Genomic DNA, 14,960 nt, shown 5'->3' on the forward strand with positions numbered 1-14,960 from the left:
ATCTTCTCCCGCCCCCTTCTCTGTCCCACCCTTTCGAATGACTCGAAGCCCGTTCTAATAAATATTTCGTTCGAACAACTCTTTTTTGGTGGGCTTCTTCACACACAGAATCGTTTCTTTCATCGGTTTTGATAAATCATTCTCGTTACGACGAAGAAAAACTCGAGAGTTGGAGAGAAACAAAAAGGATAGGAAGATTGGGAGCAAAGGGCATGAGAGAATGCAGCACCTGCGCGAGGATGTTGATGCATCTGTCGGCGTTAATTAACGGGCCATTAATTATCCGGAATGGACCAATTAGGAAGATGGTCTTGTTTCGGTCTATCGTGTTCCACTCGGCAACCGCTCTAAGAAACTCGCTTGTACCGTAAATATATAATACCACGTGGCTAGTGCAAGACGTTGAAATTTCCTAATACCATGAGATTAACAATAGATATTTGCGAGAGTTCGGTCTCTGGATTTCTCGTGTTACCGAGTATGTTGGCAACGATAATTAGATGTATCTGACATGTGAATTTTTGTCAATGTTATCGAAGGTGAAGCATTCCTTGGACATTCGTAAAAGTCCAGGACGTACGTTCTAGAAACACAGGAGAGAAAGAAAGAAGGATCGGAAAAAATTCGTCTCGCGTCAGTCTTTTTTTAAAAATATGATAATTTATGATAGATGCTCGCGCGGGGAAGCTGTCACGCTCGCGTCTAGACAGAGTCTCGTTTCGATCCCGTGACACGAATAAACAAGCGGAGAATGCAAGAAAAATGCGTTCGAACGTATGAAATGCGTAATCGATTACCCACGATCCATGACAGATCCCTGGATCGTTCCCCTTTCCCGTGAGAACCGTACAAAAAGAATCATCTTTTCGTTTACCATTATTCTTCGTCTTTTTATTTATACCTTAAATCGGAGAGCTCTCTGAAAAAAGGGTCCGCGATACAAAATAATATATTAAATAAATTGCGTCGGAAATTTGAGTCGAAGCTCTTTGATTGAACAACATATCAACAATATTTTATATTGTAAGATTAATATATCATAGTTTCAGATCTGCCCTGAAGAAGCAGATCGCAATGTTTACGGAACGTCGGCGCAAAGTGGAAGTGCAAAGGCCAATATTATGTATAGTTGCTAGTTACCTTTGAATGGATGATTATAATGATTCTTAAAGAATTTCTTGGTATTATCACGATATTACATTATATTACCGTGTCAAAGAAGATAACAAATTAATCCACCCTGATATTTGTACATGTTGAAGTGATCGCCACTTCTAAGAAAACTCTACATCTGGTCTTCGGTTTTCTCAAGCGCTAAGGTCATCGATAGCGCATAGACAAAAGAATGCGTCGATGACAGCATAAGGGGTACACGTGTGACGTTGGCTTCAGGGTTCTTTTAGTCTCAGGGTAACGTTGCTAGTGTGAGGATCTGGACCAGCTTACATTGTATTCCACACTTTGTACTTTAATATTCACAATATATATACTTACAATTTACCCACGCGTTTCTTTAATTCCACATACACCGAATAACCTTAACAGTACGTAAAGCTGTACATCATATTTCCATTTTCAAAGAACTTTTCAATTATCCTCGATATCGCTCTTTAAAGTCTATATGTTTTTAACGTTTATATGTGTACGAGTTTTTCAGAAATAACATCTTATCAAATTGAGAAGGAAAGAATCAGCTTTCCATTTACGATCATAATTAACGTATCGTTAATACACCCGAAATTATCTTCGATGTTAGCAACCCTCATCGAGTTCATCTTCCAAAGATGGTTTCTTATCGAATTGAAAAATCAGACTCCTCTAATCAGTCGCGAGATCACGGACACTGATACCACGGAAGGAGGGACACAAAGGACAAATTAAACAGTTCCATCGACGGAGAATTTCAGGAACCCTCTCTCGGTGTATACTGTCATTATCTGTCCATCGTAGTTTCCTCGCCCTTTCGTCGAGTTTCCTCGTAGTAGGTCGCGAATCAAGATGGACCGAGGCAAGGGGTGTACACCCTTCATGAAAATGTACATGGACGCGAAGGAAGCGGTCCGGACTGAAGGACGGAAACAAAATCTTTTGAGACGAGCCGCGGAGTGTGTTGGAAAACGGGATCGCTTCTCACGATTCCTTTCTTCCGATCATGGTCCAATGAGACTTCTAGGAAATTTTCCCTTCCTGTCGGAGCATTTTAGTCGGAAAGAAAAATACCTAACTCTTTTGAGACTAATGGTAAATACGTTTCATTATTCCATTAATAGTTGTACCATTTGATTTTACAAAATTTCGTTCGTGAATTAGCTGCTACTTTTTAAACGATACGTCTCTAAATCTGACAGAATGTTTTCATTTTTAATTACGTTATATGAATACTCTTTTGTTCGGTCATGACATTAAAATCGGAAAATCAAGGAAACTATAGCGTCGTTTATCTTATGTTCTGCTGCTGCCATCTGCTGCAGTAATGCGTACTTTGCTTACTTTAGAAATTACAAGTGGCTCGTATTCTTTTCTGGTTTGAGTCTACTATACAGCCAATGCTACAACGTGATTGTATTGTCTGGAAGAAAGAGAAATCCGCGCGGAAAGGGTTAAGCGCGAATCAACTCTAAAGATTACTTTCAATTCCTTTAACAAATATCCGATAACTCGATAAATAGCGAGTAACGTTCGATAAAAATTTGCTTCCCTAATACAAATTTCAAAGTTAAAAGAAACAAAGAACGAGAGGGTTAAAGAACAGCGAGGTTCGACGATCGTCCGCAAAGCTGAAGAGAAGGGTGCCTTGAGCATTCGAGATCGAGGGCTTCCGAGAAACCGCGAAACAAAGCTCGAATAGAAGGGCTATCTCGAGGAGATCGATCGATGCATCTCGAGCGCCTCACTGCCAACAAAGAGGTATTTCTTTGGAATCGAAGAAACAAAAAAAAAAAAAAGAAGAAAAAAAAAGAAACGCACCACCGGTGCCCCGTTGGTAATCGATCGATCGAGAAAGAAGGGGTTCTCTGGCAAAAGCGCCGACCCCCTCGAGGGAGCTGAGAGAAAAGGAGAAAGAAAGTAGTGGGCGACGAGACGGATAAGTAGGTAGAAGAGCTGAACCCGCGTAGATCAGATCTAGCTTGTGATTCGCCCGCGATCCGGTAATAACGACACAAAAGTAGGATTCTGTACGATGGAAGGAGGAAGAGAAACGACAAGCGTACACGAAGGGAAGAAGAGAAAGGAGAGACTCGCTGTAGGTGAAGAAAGAAAAAGGAGAAAAAGAGTACGAAGAAGAGTCGGGTGATGGAGGAGCATTGAATGTCTCGAGTAAGTAGAGATTTCCGGACGCTGTGCGTATACGGTCTACCATTTCGCTCTCGTCTTCTCTTACCTGGAACCACCCCCTCTTACGAGCTCGCTCCACTCTCTGCTCTTGATCTTTTACCTATGGGAAAAATCTACATTGAGTCGAGGGCGAATGAATGGAGGGAGGAGAGGTGACCGGTTCACGGCGGAATCTTTTGTGGGCCGGATTCCTTCTGTCGGGTCCATCCGCTGCAACAACGTCCTGTGCCATGCCACGACAACCCGGGGTCCTTCCTGGAGCTCGCGAGCACCCACACCCCCGCTGTACCTCGAACTCTGCTCTCTCGTATAGCAGGCCGCACGTGCAGGTAGCCGAGATGAACGCGTTCTGCTTTCTCACGGCAATTTTACCCTGTAACGTCGTCGCACCAATTCCCGCGGTCTGGTTTTCGCGCGAATTTTAGTCAAACGAAAGGTGACACGTTCTCCGTGGACTTTTGTGTACATGCCGAGACCTTGACACAGGAGTCTAGGTCGATCCTTGAACATCTGTGTTACCTTCCTTTTGATTCTTAATGAAACCAATTGGAGGCTGCAGGCGGAGTGTTTAAATATAAATTTGCAACGAACATTGTCGTTTACCTGTTCTTTTATTGCACTTTGAATATAACTGGATAGATTTTTGTATAGGATTTATAACGTGGTATGGTTAGTTGGTTTTTACAGGGCAATGTTAGTTTCCGGCTTAGAGGAAATATTTTAACATAACAATATTTTCTTACAAGCGTCTTAAATACGGGTAAAACAGGTAAGACAAATTAGTATTTTTGCAGCCTATGTGCAATACAAAGATCAAACAAAAACAAAGTTATCTGAATGGCATCGTATTTTACATTTTAAAATTGTTTCCTTGTAAAATATATGTAAATATAATTTATCGTGTTTTTCTTCTTTCAAGCAACTGTATTCTGCGCAGTTTTACCTTCAAACTCGCCATAAATACATAAAAGTCAGCAGTCTGTTAACAACTAATAACTCCATATCCTAACTAATCACCAACAACTCCGTTTCAATAATTTGTGACATTAGTTAATATCGAATGTACATAACGAAGAAAGAAAGTCTAAGAAATATGGGTTTAAGAAAAAAAGGTGCACAAACTTAAGAAAAAGTCTTTCCTCAGACTCGTCTAATAGAGGCACGTGACGAAGCAGTATCCACGACCTTTGCTTTCATATTCCTCCGCTCTGATCTCTCACGGGAGGAGATTAGTGAGTTAGGCTCGCGCGTTGTCCATCCAAACGGACACGTTGCGAAGATGAAGAGAGAAACGTCGGTCGGAGATCCTCTTGCTGGTCTCTAGATAATTGCGATCTGTACGTTTATTTCTAGAGGAGTCTTTGACCAGGGTGAAACCGCTTACACGCCCATTTACGGCCGGGTGTGGCGGTAATTTATTTCGACAAGTGGCGAAACCATGTTTTAACGCCGCCAGCGTTTGTTTGTCTGAGAGGCGACGCGAATTCTTTTAATTCTTTAACGAGGAAGGTAACGATTGCGTAATGCTACCTCCGCACCATCGTTACGCAATCACTTTGCGAAAGAAACGAAGAGATTCGAAGTTTGTCGTGTCGTTAAATAAGTGTACCCTACTGATCCATATAACAACCATGTAGAATAGAAAGAAACAATTCGCTTCACTTTCTATTGTATTTCGCGCCAGTCGAATAAAAATCAATTTAAAGCGAATTAAAATCGAGTGAATTTTTCAAACGTGGCATAGCTTCGTGATCGACTGATATTCCTAGCGATATATTTTTAATGTGACGTAATATATGTTTTGCGTTGTTGATGAATGTAAAACTTTTGAATATAAAAATAAATTTCTTTCTGTCTTTTTCTTTAAATAAATACAATTTAGATATTACAGTTGTCTTATTAGGTAAAACAATTTCCTATCCAGATTTCATTCTTCTAGTTATGTTGATAGAAATATGAATTTGCATAGATATTCATCGTCTAGTTATTGGTTGTTAGACGTCGAGATATTTGAGGGACTATTTATCGTTGTTTGAGGGAAAGAATTTGGAAAATGTGGAACCCGAAGTTTCCCCCCTCTACACAGGGAAATATTCCTCGGAATGGGAGAATCTATTTCTTCTGGGTTCTTTCTTGGCGTTCGGGAAGGAAATCCAGCGCGTTCCGTGCCAGGGGAGGAAATATTTTTATTGGGACGATTGCGGTTGACGTACGAGGGTCCTTCGAATTCGCGGCGCCGGGATCCATCGTGGGATCACGGTCGCTCGAGTGTCCTGATTGATTCTCCTCGTCGCTAGCTGCAAGAAAAGTCCAAAAATAATTCCGGAACAAAATCTGCAGCCAGTCATCTGAAGGAGACTACCTTGAAATTATTATTATCGCGAGCATCAAACTTTTTGTTCTACAAGCAAAAAGCCAAAGAAACAAGATTTTTGCATATTTATGATAATAAAGTTTATTCATAAAGAACAGCTTAATACATTCGCAGCTTTCAGAATATCGCTACGCCTCGCTTCTATTTTGTTTCTCAGCAGAAAAATGTTCATTATAAAATAATAACGTTTGCTTCAACGCACTGCTTATCGTCTTATGTATCTCTTTCCCTGGATCGTTCTATCGAAATTTGAAAACGCGACAGCATTGTCTAAATCTATGTAAAAGAATATCGCTTATTGCAATATGTTACATATACTACGTGATGTTTAAATAAATATTTAAACAGGGCAAAGTTTTGCTACAAACGGTAAATTAACGCGACGCAGAATACGCGTTAAGGTCAGTAATGCGCCAATGACAGCGTGTTGAAGAAGCAATAAATGTAAAACAGATGAACGAACCGACCTTGCCCTCAACGTTCGAGAAAAACTTCTAATAAGATTAATGAACGATTCAACTGTTTCTGTTTAAAAAATAAAAAAAAGAAAAAATGGTATTTTAGACGACCTAACGCTAAACGTTTAGCTTTTTTCGCCGTAAGTTAAAGATAAATGATATGGATTTTAATTAACAGGAGGAATACGAGGCTCGACCATCGCGTGTGCGCGGAGTTTGAGGAAACAGCGCGCGAGCGGATCTTTGTTAAGAGAAATTTAGACACAGCCTCTGCGTTATGCCACATTAGCGCTCCTCGGGATTCCGGTTTTTCAATACGACCAGTCATCCTCGAAGAATCGACAGACAATGTGGCGGCAGCCCCCTTCCTCTTCACTGGTCCCTCGTAAGTAGCGCGCTCTCTTTATCTTTCCCTCCTCTCGTCAGCCGGGTCAGTAAAGTAAAAAAAGAAAAGGAGGAAAAGTAATAAAAAAAAAGGTAGAGCTTTGGACGTGCGTTTACTCAAAGATTTAGAATCCCGGCATTGTGTTTAATCGCAAGGAAACTTAGACAGAACCGTGTTACTGATCGATTATTTCAGCCGCTAGTTCCTCGAATCGAACATTTTTCCAACTTCTTATTTCTTTGTTATACATATGTATTGTGGCTATGACGATTGTGCATAATTAATGAAATTTTATGTACAAGATCGATGGATTATTATCAGAGATTAATATCCTAAGATCTTTAATACAGCGTGTCGCAATAAAAAACACGATGGTGTGTCTATTGGGACAGATCGTAAAGTGTAATTGCTTTATCTTCGCTGTAGGAGTTTGGAAATAATTGCGACTTGCGAAGGAAACTTAGGACCCGAATAATTATTAATATACCACGATTTTTTTTTTTTTTTTATGCAATTATAGAAAATTTGAAAAGGCAAAATTGCACATAAAATATTAACTTCGCAAAAGTTTCTTTCCCTTTGTAAGGGAATAATATAAATTATACAAGGAGATAATATAAATTCATTAAAATAATATAAAACAAAAAATAATGATGAAATTATATTATGCATCTATTATTTCCTTATATTCGGTTGCTAACTGAGTGATTGCAGATTTTGCCAATAGGTGGTGTCAACATCACCCAATAGAAGCCAAGTTGCTAACCTAATAGAACGAAAAAGACTATTGGCATCATATCCATCACGAGAGTCGTTTACAAAACTCGTAGCCGAATTTTAGAACTAAAGCAGTAAAGACGTAGGTCGACGTCTCACTGCGGCACTCGAAGGACGTCGAAATAGAATCGTTCAAGTGCTGTAGTTGAATCGAACCGTTTATCGACAAGATGATCGAGTAGCGACGGAACGAAGAGTGGACAGAAACTGGCCGCGAGATGACTCAGTCCATGACTGGCCGGCTAGAAACTACGTTTCGCGTCGCATCGGTTTCATCCACGGCCCAGCAATGATCATTCCCCATGGTGGACGTGCGGGACTGACAGACTGGAGGCTTCGCGTTCATTAGCTAGCTATTCAGTTCAACGGGCCAACTGGCGAGGGTGGATTCTGACTCCGGTGGCTGCTGGAATGTCCGACATGTTACTCTATCCTCACACATAATTACACAAGCCTTGGCAGACGCAGCCGCCACGGTTCGCCCTTGCGCCACCGTTCACCTTTTATCGCTCCGGATGAACAAAATCACAGCCTTCCGGGGATCCGTCAGGCATCTGCTATATCACCATCTTTCGATCCTTCGAGAACAGTCGCTGGTTGTAAATTAAATACATTCTTGGTTGTAGAAAATCTTGTTGTATACGCTCGTTTATAAGCAAACTGTGGATATTTATGGAAATTGAGATTTTTATGGATAGTAATTGAAATGATGAAATCTACATAGAAAATTATTTAATCTATTAAACTATATGAAGTATTATATATTGTAAATATTATAGATATTATTCTGAAATACTATATATATTAAATTTTATCGTGTCAGAATATTTATTTATTTATTTGTTTAAACGAGAAATAAAAAATACTCTCACTCAGATTAATCTGTAATTTACTGTAATTAACCTTCTATATTTTGTTCTATTTAATATATATGTATCTAAACATACAAAGATGAAGGTAAATTACAGTAAATCTTCATTTAGTGAATGTTTGAAGTAGAATGAAGTTCACCCAAATCATTGCTGGATGATATTCGATAGAATCGGGAATAATACCTTTGTTTATATTTGTTACGAAATAAGTTGTCGAGCATTACTTTCCTCTTGTTAACACTGTGCAGCTTCAAATATTATTAAAATCGTCGCGAGTGCTCCTAATCGTGATTTTCTAACTAAATTACGTCTAATGGAAAATAATCGAGTGCCGACACACATTCGAGCGATAGCGCGTATATCGGTTGGTACAATTTCAATTTTGCTATCTCCCCCCTCGGGTTGGTTTCTCGATTCCTACTCGAAGGGACCAGGAAACGACAGGGGTGAAGGACGGTGTAAGATTCGACGTTAGATAGGCGAGAGTTAGGCCCGCGTCAGGCAGCTTCTCCTTCTCGACCTGTCACTCAAATCCTTCCTCCCTTTTCACCTCAAACCTCTCCCCTCGTTCTCCAGTTCGGTTCCCGACGTGTACTCCCTCCCCTTCGATCACCCTCTCTCTCTCGCTCTCACCCTCGGCAAGGGCCGCCCCCGCGGACTCGGTAATTGAATTTCACGAGTTGGTTACCCAAACCCCCGGGTTCCTAGCCCCATCTCTCGTCTCCTGGCCGTCTCGTGGGCTGTTCCACCAGGGGCAGACTGCGCCGTTCCTGATGCCGATGCTGCTGCCGGGTTCCGTGTGTGTGCCAAGGGTCTGCCAACCTACTTGATGCCCGCTTAATGTCGTATCACAACATTGATTACCACATCGTCGCACGATTGCCGCGAGAATGCTCTCTCGCTTTCCCGCCTTTCGCTCTGATTCCTCATTGTTAAATGTTTGCACGACTTATTGGTTCTTCGAGGATTTTACACGAGATATAAATAGATGGTTTAATTAGCTTTAAAGCAGCGTAGAAATGTTAGCGAACTTTTTCTACTTCGTTATGATATAAATAAAAAAATCAATAGCCATCGTTAGACTTGGCCAATTTCAACGTGTCTTGCCACTCTTATTCGATGTGCCGGCTTTTAAGTCGATATTCGGTTATCGGGATAAGTATCGCGAATAAGCACGCGGATCAAGTAGATTTGTTCTTATGTTATATTACATAAGGTAAGGAAATCTCATCGAATATGGATTAAACTTATGTATTTGTTGCTAAAGTATATTTATATGTCTGTGCGTACACTTGTCCAAACTTTGTATCACAGTACTTGTTGGTATCTTTGTCTCAACATCTACGTTGTTTTGTATTGTATGTTATTCTGCGTGTAATGCATACGTAAATAAGATAAAATGAAAGTAATAAATTAACGTGTAACTCTAATCCACGAATACTTTTCAGTTCTTCTTTCTGATTTTCTTTCAACGTTTCCGAATATCCTGTTGTTTCGATATTTTCACGTCGATCGATATTCTCGAAATAAGCAACTGTGGAAATCGGTTGACTGTGATCTTTTGTTGCAAATAAAAATATATTGTCTTTCTAATTGTAAGAACGAGGCACACGAATTATCGAAAATATCAGAAACTTCGTCACTTGTACAAGTCGATATTTGTTTGAGAAAGACAGGTCTGCCATTCCAGCTAGATTTAACAAGCCGAACTGATTTTTCACGAGTCGAACTCCTCTCAGTTGTTTGTATCCATCGCCGCTTTCTCTCCCCAGCCTTGTTTCTCTTTTTGTCTCTGCTTCTGTCTAGCCGGAAGCCCCTTTCATTCTGTTCCTTCGGCACCATACATCGAATTCGAAGTTTTTCACCGGCTCTTCCCGACCGATAATAATTTTAAAAAGGGGGATGCCCGGGGGCCCTCGAGGTGTCGAGCCGGCGAAGACGAATTATCATCGCATGACGCGTACTCTTATTTATAGTCCGTCCCCGCATCAACCTTCTTTTTTCCTACAACGTTCGAATCCATCGGCGATTCGTGGATTCGCAAATAAATTCATAAATCCATCCATTCCTTCGTTGAATCGTTGTTAACAGAAATGAGCGTATGAAAAATTAAAACACGACTAAGAAATGCTACTTTTCCAACTAGAATATGTGGTATATGATGGGCCATGAAAATATCTGTCTACTCATAGAAACCTTTTACAAGTATATTATCTATGTGTTTTATAGGAAACATTTTACAATTTTATTATCTTACGTTGTAATGAGACACGATTACTATCACTCGATCGCATCGGTAAAATTTGCCATTAATTTGTAGCGAGATATTTATCGCAGACATACGTTTGATCGATATAGCGATCGCTACGGTGTAGTTCGTAAAATTGTACCAACGGTTAGACCACGGATTTTCATGCGAATTCGTATTTTCCAGAATAGAATTAAAAAAGTAGAACCTCGATAGAAAATTGTTTTTCTAACTGTTGTTAGAAATAACAATACGTATTTCGTATATTTCATTTTTCCACACTATGTGCATTCTGTGCGATTCTGTACTTTCGAATTTCCTATAAAAGTATAAAAATCCGTCCACTAATGGTGTTAACTGAATTGTACAAAAGAGTCAATAAAATCACAGAAAACTTCACTGCCAATAACACCGCGATTAAGTAGACTGGATTCGATCGGTTAACCCTTTCGAGGCGTGAAAAAAGGGTGAAAATAGATGGTGTTGCGAAGGTATCGACAAATCGACGACAGCGAAGGAATCGACCTGACGAAAATACGAAAAGGGGAGGAAAGATAGCGGCGCTGACAATTGGGGCAACGGTGTGATCCGATATTGCGACGGCAACCGTGCGCCACTTCAGGGCGGATCTGGTTGGTCAATCAGCGGTGCATTGTACGTAACGAACCTCCGCACTCGGCCGAGTTTAATGCCCGTACGTGGACCTTCGTGAACGTGTGTGCGCGTGGGTTATTAAATATGACGAGAAGAAGGGATGTCGGGGGCCGGGGAGGCGGCCTCCTCCCAGTTTCCTGAACGTCGACGTTTGACGTCGAGATTGTCGTTTAGCGTTCTCCTGGCAGGGAGAGTTCGCGTTCCTCCGCAATCTTTTTGCCTCCTCTTTTTTTTTTTTTTTATAAATTCTTTCAGCCACGTCTATTTATTTGCGCGTTTTACTCTGTTGAATTATCGTCATCATCTGTTTACTCATTTATGAAGAATACGCAGGAATTTCGCGGGTGAGAAACACGATTAGATCAGAGTAGATTAATTTTTATTGCGTTTCGCATTTTCACGTTCTTTTCGCGGATAACGAAGGTATTCTAATGCGATACAGCATCGAAGATCGGATTAATTTGTTTGGTCGCGAATATCTTTTGAATATGGACGAGCGAGTTTCGTTAACATCGTGCGCACAGCTCGCGATGATCAGCGTTTTTGGGATGCTGCAACGATTGGTAAAAGCGCATGCTTAATTCCAAGATCAAATTGAATTATCTTGCGAGATACTCCATAGAAATTTTAAACGTAAACCTCGTCTGTATTTTCCTAGCGAAACCTCTTTTCAGAAATTTTCTCATAGCGGTCGTATCAATTCGCTCGGCGCTTGTACGCGCTCAAAAATATCTCCATTTATTCGGCTGGGAAAATGAAGAATCTTCGTATTCTGTCGAGACAAGGGCAAGAAGAGAGTCGATGGTGTGTTTTAGTAGGCGCTGGTCTACCGCAACACTGTCAGAAGCTCTCTAGTATCTTGAAAACAGGGGGTGATGGCATGGAACGTGCATAAATTTGGACGGTAGCGTCTTATAGCTCGGCGGATGGTGCTCGAAAGCAGTGAAGTGGACCTCTTGGTAACGGCGAGCACTTATTCGCTCGCTCGCTCGCCAATCCAAATGAATTGGATAATTTGATCAGCTCGTTGCTGGCCCTTTGTTGCCTCCTGGGAACTTTGAATGGTCCGGTCGGCCGTCGTCCCTCTTTTTCGCTCTTTTCCTCTCCTTTTCTCTTTTACTTCATCGGCGATCTGATCCCGCGCTCCGTTTCTCTCTTGTCTTTTCCATTCTCTCTCCCTTTCGTTTCTCCTCCTCTACTAGCTTCCGTTCGCCGATCTCTCGCCCCTTTCCACGCTCTGATAGCCGAAAGAAGAATCAAGAGAAGAAGACTCGTGGATGAACGAAGAAAACAGCCGCGGTGCAGTTTCTCTGGCTTCGAATACCAAGCGCCGAACCGCGATTGGCGGTTACACGGTGGCACGGAAAGAGAGCGCCGTGCCACGCCGCGAGCGTTTCGTAGAATTAAAATAATTATTCGCTGGAAACGGGTGGAAAGGGTAGGGTTGTTTCAATGGGAAAGATCGCTCGTTCAACGTTCGCGATTCGCGGCGCGCCTCCTCTTCTTCTTATGGATCGTCGAGAAAACATGCTCGAGTGCTGTTCTTGTACCGAGAAACCAGGGGTAATACAAGATTCTGTCTCGGCACCGTAATTGTCAATGAGTAGACGTACGAGGTTGAATCCGATCGTGCGCGCATGATTCTTCGTCTGGCGTCGGGTGAATGCTGTTAATTAACATTCTTGCATTTAACATGCTGTTTCTTGCTTCTCTCGTATGCCTATAGAAAGACGTTAAAGGCACGTTAAGAAAGTCGCAAGAAAAGCTGGCTCGGGCCGCCGGAAGTCTACACGCCGCGCTGGCAGGAGGGGAGGCAACGAGAGAAAGAAAAGATGCGTGGAAAACAACTTGCAGATCTTTACAGAGGAACTTTGGCGAATGAAAAAATTATCCGTTGAAAATCAAAATTTCGACCCGAATTAATTGTATAGCCGCCAGGCAACGAGGAATAAGAGTCAGATAGAACCGACCGAGTCTCGAGGGTTGAAGCCGATGAATATGATAATGCAGTCCCGGAATCAGATAGAAAGAGAGAGAGAGAGAAAGAAAAAAAAATCGAGCAACGCTTTTCAGCCAATTGATCCAAAAGATCCCCCGGCCGCGGTCGAGGATTTTAAATGCCGCACCAACATATCCCTTCGTCTCGACCCGTTCCCTGAATAGGCCGTGCTTGCATCCTGAAAGGAATCCGCAAGATGAATCCGCGAACTCAAGACAGCCGACCCATTTAGCTGTGGAAAAAATATCCTCGAGTCCGTGCCGCTATCTTGAGTCCTACATTCACGATGGCGAGCAAACAGAGATATTATTTTTTTCTCCCTCGCGGTTTTTCCCGCCCCAAACCAGCCAACCTCTCGCCCGTTCCCACCCTTCGCGCAGTATCTCCGCACGTCGAAATATTATTCGGACGATCGCCGCCCTCCTCGTTGGCTGGCTGGATGATTGGATAGCTGGCTCGACTCTCCTTCTTCTCCCAACTGCTCGTTCCTTCCGCTTTTTGTTCCCGATCTTGGTCTTTCTCGACGCCGCCGGTGAACGAGAGGCTTCCTTACGGCCGCAGGCTCGTAAGATCTCGTGGTCACACAGCCCGGAGGCGCTCCGCTCGAGAAAAGAGAGATATACCAGTGGCAAGAGAATGGAGAAGAAGCGAGAGACCGAGAAACGAACTGGTTCGTTGACGAATTCATCAAAAACGTTTCGGTGTAATAGTGCCGTGATTACTGGCGGACAGAGAGAGGCTGGAAAATTAAAAAAGAAGAAAGGGGAGGAAAAATGAGAGAGAGAGAGAGAGAGACGCAGATATAGAAGAGGGTGGAAGAAGAGAGAGACAGAAAGCAAGTGGAGTAAAGAGAGAGGGGAAGAGGGGGAAAGTTCTCCTCTGTGGCCGGAAGGTGAGTCTCCCGGCGAAGGAAAAAGGTGGAGATGATTAAAATGAATTCTACGGAGACACGGCCGTTTCACGGCATTTTTTTTCCATAGTATTCTTCGAAAGGCATCCCGTGACTGGCGTTCGATGATATTTCGGTCGTTTCTCTACAACGTGAATGGGGATCGATCGACCAGGGAAGCCGTTCCGAGGATTGAGGAAGCATGGATTTGTCGTGGCAGCCTGTGGCAGCGGATCCGCGGATTCATCTTGAAACTGACGAAGAATGGCACTTGATACGCGTCTCACAACGCCATTTTCTGATGAAACGCCGACAAGGAAACGTTGCCGCGGTCTATCGCGACGCGCTTGACGCCCGCTCATCGTTCATTCTCTCCCGCTCTCGCGAATTCTCTTCAGTCCAGCCTTTTAATAGACTTTCAATTCGATGGTACGATACTTCAAAGTTATAGTACCGCCTGCCTTAAACTATACTCAACGACGAACTGTCTTTCTGACAAATGAAACATCTAACGACCGAATTAACATAATCCTACTCATACAAATGTACGTATAGCCAACACTGGCTCGTAAAAGTATTTGGACACTCACTATAGGAAACATTTGGTTTACAAACTTCTACGTATACATCGTTGACAATTATTATATGTAAACCATTTTGGTGATATCGACAACGTGATGGAATTTGAAAATCTTCCCTGCGAACAATAGGAAACGTGATATATCGCGTCGTTCTCGTATTTATTTAATTGCTCCGACATATTTATCAAGATGACACACTGTATTCGCTGTGATCAATCCAGCTTGAATAGGTTCCAAGTAAGAGAAAAAGCAAGACTAGAAGAATTTGAAAATTCCTCGAGGTAATCATAAATCCGTTTTTTTCGACGGCTCAGGAGCTCTCGACGCGGCGTTCGCGTTTCCTGCGACGTCGATAGCAAAGATCACTCTGTCCCATTTCATTTTCCT

General features: G+C 42.1%; 1 protein-coding gene across 12 annotated transcripts in view; it reads right to left on the reverse strand.

Annotated features, from left to right (window-relative positions):
- The window catches only part of LOC132911461 (transcription factor Sox-2), a 360,539-nt gene that overhangs the window by 152,972 nt on the left and 192,607 nt on the right, over positions 1–14,960 (reverse strand). Inside the window, exon 8 of one of the 12 annotated variants that reach the window (XR_009659002.1) lies at positions 4,455–5,633. The exons of the other annotated variants lie outside the window; for them this stretch is intronic. The gene's annotated coding sequence lies outside the window, so the exon portion shown is untranslated. Of the gene's footprint in view, positions 1–4,454; positions 5,634–14,960 lie in introns of those variants that run through there. 12 annotated transcript variants of the gene reach the window in all.

This window comes from Bombus pascuorum, chromosome 10 (assembly GCF_905332965.1).
Source record: "Bombus pascuorum chromosome 10, iyBomPasc1.1, whole genome shotgun sequence".
Taxonomy (NCBI): Eukaryota; Metazoa; Arthropoda; class Insecta; order Hymenoptera; family Apidae; genus Bombus; species Bombus pascuorum.